This window comes from Triticum aestivum, chromosome 1B, assembly GCF_018294505.1.
Source record: "Triticum aestivum cultivar Chinese Spring chromosome 1B, IWGSC CS RefSeq v2.1, whole genome shotgun sequence".
Classification (NCBI taxonomy): domain Eukaryota; kingdom Viridiplantae; phylum Streptophyta; class Magnoliopsida; order Poales; family Poaceae; genus Triticum; species Triticum aestivum.
This window is the reverse complement of record NC_057795.1, coordinates 467089203-467094009: the sequence shown is the minus strand read 5'-3', so window position 1 is coordinate 467094009 and position 4807 is coordinate 467089203.

Genomic DNA, 4807 nt, shown 5'->3' with positions numbered 1-4807 from the left:
TTAGCACAGAATCTTCTTCATAAGCATTGCCTTTATTCTACATTTTGTTAAGAGTAAATATAGATGTGATAATATACGAAAAAATAGAGAATATTTAAGATAAGATGAAGAGTGATGCTACATAACCAAGTAGCGATAAATGTATGTGTAGTCATACAGGCAAAAGGCACAGCCAAGAGCAATGCACAACTAAACTTCTTCAGTACCAACCTTATGGTAAGAGTAAATATAGATTTGATGTGTAGAAAATGGAGGGCAAAGGAAAATAAGCTGCAGAGTGATGGTACATGAACAACTACCTATCAATATAAGTACACTGATAAAGGACATCATGTACTTACAAGAACAATGCAGAGCTAAAAAAATTCATTGGCATTGGATATATTCTACACTAATGTAACCATTCATACAGATCAGATAATTTGGAGCGAACAATTGATAAGCAGGCTATCATGCATACTGCTGTCACATAATGAACCAGGTATGTATGCAAGTACATTGATACAGGACAACAGGTACTAACAAGAGCAAAGCAGCGGGCAGCATATTTGCGATATCCTGTCATTCTTTTCAAACCAGAATTCTTCTTCGACCAGATTTCCTGCAAAAAAGATCCGTAAGGCACATGCAGAAAAGTAGAAGTTCAAATTGTCATGTGATTTCATAGACAGTACCTCATCCTAGGAACGAGACCAGTGCATAACAAGGTTTTTCCATTCAATGTCTTCTAAATTTAGCACAAGGGACTTCACCGGAAATTTGTTTATAGACTTGCCATCAAAGTGTGATTTCCTCAGGTAACACCGATACTGCTGCAATGCTTCTTTGAAAAGCACAAGTAAGCTTTGCTCGTCATGACTATCCAGATTGACCCTCGCTTAGTTACAACAATGTAATGTAAATCATTGATGTGTTCGATCAGCAGAAAACATGAAAATAATAATCATGAATAATAGCACTTACACGTAAGTTGGACAGGAAGATGTGAACATGGTGTTTGTCTTCACTATAATCTTCCCATGATGGGAATATATGCACGTAGTCCCTAACAACATTGAAAGCATTGTCTTTTAAATAGGGAATAAATGGAATGGGGTTCCAATCTACAGGAATTGGCCGTCTCTGTAGTTGGGACAGGTCTTCGGCTGGTGGACTTGCTGTACTTTTTGCTGGAGTCGGATTTTTCTATGGTACGGCTGGTGCTATGGCAAATGAAATCGGTATACCTTTTGCTGGAGTGCAGGTCATGTGTGTTGGGGCTAGTGGTGTGGCCAGTGAAGTATCGGTACATTCTGCTAGAGTCGGTCCTACATTTTGTGTCACTGGTTGTACAACCAATATAAGTGGGGTGTTGTCTGATTTCTCCAGCACCACCATATTTTCCAAGGACTTTGCTGGTGCTCCTTCAGGTTCGGCAATCACCCTCTTCCTTTTTGATGTCTGATGCACAAGAACATCATTTGAGTGGAAAAACATGGTATGATGATAGATGGAATATGTGTTGATAATGGATGGGCATGGCATATCGAGTTATATGATGAGTAAACTAAGCAGATGGCGGTGCAACAAAGTAGAAGAAATGCAAGACAACATATGCAAGATACACGCAATCAATAAAACCTTGCCAAATTAGAACAGGCACCTTGATGGGTGAACAGGACAGGCCATCTGCCTTTGACTCCTCGAGGTTAGAATAGTCATTAGGATGATATTCTGAACAAGAATCAACAGGTGGGGAGCGTATGAGTTTCATTGCTTCCAGAATGGCACTCAATGCCTTGGTGCCAATTTTGTAAGTCATTGCAGTGTTCCACAATATTCTTCTGATGCACGGATTCTGATATTCACTGTAATTGCGTATAATATCTGAGAACCATGAAAACATAAATAGTTGTGAGATTATCTTTGTAATGCGGATGATATTCTATTATAGGGGCGCCCCTGTAAACACTTCTGTGCTATCACTGGATTCTGATGAGAGAGCTCATGTGTGCTATAACATGGTGCACGCATTTATATAATCTAGCACAAGTACAAAAAAATAGGCTCTAGAAGTAAGGATAGCTGGCAGATGATAGGTTCATAATATACTGTGTAGAGAGTTTATTGCCAAACCATGATAACAAGAGCACACAGCAACTAGGCAGATCATAGTGTACATAACAGGGGTACACCATAACCACGATATATAAATCGGGAAAGTGGAACTGGCTTGAAAATACGGTGTTGTATTGCCGCTAGTAATTGAAAGCCTATCGATCACATACAGGCCAGCTCTATCAGCCGTTGACTGCAGATGTCCCTGCGCCCCTTCCTGACAAGGAACATACTATACGTACTAAATACAGAATAAACAAAGAGGAACATGTTAAAGAACAGAAGAGGAAGCATATTCTTGAGGTTCTGCTTCATTGCATACAATGTTGGTTGCCCACTCATGATGAATCACAACGCCCAAAGAAATGCAATTCCATGCCGTCTCTCTATATGTGGCAATTTTGAACAAGAGTCATTAGGATCATATTCTGAACAAGAGTCAACAGGTGGGGAGCGTATGAGTTTCATTGCATCCAGAATGGCACTCAATGCCTTGGTGCCAATTTTGTAAGTCATTGTAGTGTTTAGCTTCAAAAGTGGACTGCTGCTAGTGCGAGAAGCAGCTACACAGATCATAGTGTAGATATAACGAGGAAAACCGTAAGCATCAGAGTAAAATCAGCAAAGTGGAACTTGCTGGAATATATGTGCTAGTATTGCCGGTACGGCTAGAAAGGCTTCGGATACCAGCTCTCTTCAAGTGAAGGCGTGGTACTGTTAATATCAGTGTAACTCTCAAAGGCGACACAGATCCTATTCCTATGTTTACAAGATCCTACGAATCAAAGAGGGCAGGCCACTACAAATCCTATTCCTATGTTTACAAGATCCTAAGAATCAAAGAGGCTCAAAGTGTCCATCACAACCGACCGTATAGACCTCTACACTGCAAATGTCCTTGCTCATCTTCAGTACAAGGAACATACTGTACTACTATCATACTCCCTCTGTTCCAAAATATAAGTCTTGGTAGAGATTTCCACTATGGATCACATACAGATGTATCCAGATACATTTTAGAGTGTAGATTCACTCATTTTGCTCCATATGTAGTCCATGGTGGAATCTATACAAAGGCTTGTATTTAGGAACGGAGAGAGTACATATTAAAGAAGAATGGAAGAGGAACATGGTAAAGAAGAGCAAGCAAATTTTGGATAATAAAATGTTGGTTGCGCAGTGCCCACACATGATGAACCAGAGCGCATTAAGAATGCAACTCCCAGCTATCTCTCGACCATTTTAGGCGGTTGGATGAAGATCCTACGTCTCATAACCCTTCTTCTTCCTAGTCTCCGATTCTTCCCATACATAACACCGCACGGGCCGCCGGCCGGACCACCGGCCCCCACCGCTTGTGTTGCTCCGCCACCCCCACCCCCACCCCCGCCCCAACCCCCACCAGCATCGATTTTTCTTTGTTTGGTGAGGCCCCACAACCACCCGAGCCCCTTCGATCGCACCGGCGAACTCCGGCGAGCTCTGAAAAATCGACTGACCCAATTTTGAAATTTAGTCTACTGTGATTTAACTAGTGTGGAATATAAAAGGGGAAAACCATAAGCATTGGGAGTATAGTGTCGAGCGTGCCATGGCGGATCTGAAGGTGCAAACCGGACAAAGGCAACTTCGCAACCAAGACAAGAAATCAGAGTAAAGCAGTGGCGATCTATTTTCTTGCTGCGATAAATAAGTTGAGCAGATACGAAAGAGTACCGCCTCTGGTGTGGCGCCGTGTACGCATCTGCTGAGAATTTGACGGTGCTACGGTAGTGATGGCTGTCGGTGGCGTGGAAGCAGATCTAGGAGGGTAGACGGTGGCGGTGGGGCGCGGTGGACGAGACGGTCGTAGGAGCAGCGCCGTCAAGGTGGACGACGACGGGGATGAAGCGAGAAGACGAGATGCAAGTGTAACGCCCTCGATGCGGCTATATCTCCCACGTGTCGAAGCACGACTTAGAGGCATAACCGCATTGAAAGCAATGTCGCAAGTGAGGTAATCTTCACACAACCCATGTAATACATAAGGGAAAGAGATACATAGTTGGCTTACAATCGCCACTTCACACAATTACATGAATAAAGCATTACATCATCCAGATACAATCAAGGTCCGACTACGGAACCAAAATAAAAGAAGAACCCCAAATGCGACAAAGGTCCCCGATCGACCCCAACTGGGCTCCACTACTGATCAACTAGAACGAAACAACACAAAGGGCAAGATCTTCATCGAGCTCCTCCTTGAGCTTGGTTGCGTCATCTGCACGGTAACATAGGCACCTGCAAACTGGTTTTGGAAGTATCTGTGAGCCACGGGGACTCAGCAATCTCGCACCCGCGAGATCAAGACTATTTAAGCTTATAGGAAGGATGGAGTAATGAGGTGGAGCTGCAGCAAGCGACTAGCATATATGGTGGCTAACATACGCAAATGAGAGCGAGAAGAGAAGGCAAAGCACGGTCGATAAAAGTATGATCAAGAAGTGATCCTATAACAACCTACGTCAGACATAACTCCAACAACCATGTTCACTTCCCGGACCCCGCCGAGAAGAGACCATCACGGTTACACACGCGGTTGGTGTATTTTAAATAAGGTCAACTTCGGGTTTTCTACAACCGGACGTTAACAAATTCCCATCTGCCCATAACCGCGGGCACGGCTTTCGAAAGTTCAATCCCTGCAGGGGAGTCCCAACTTAGCCCA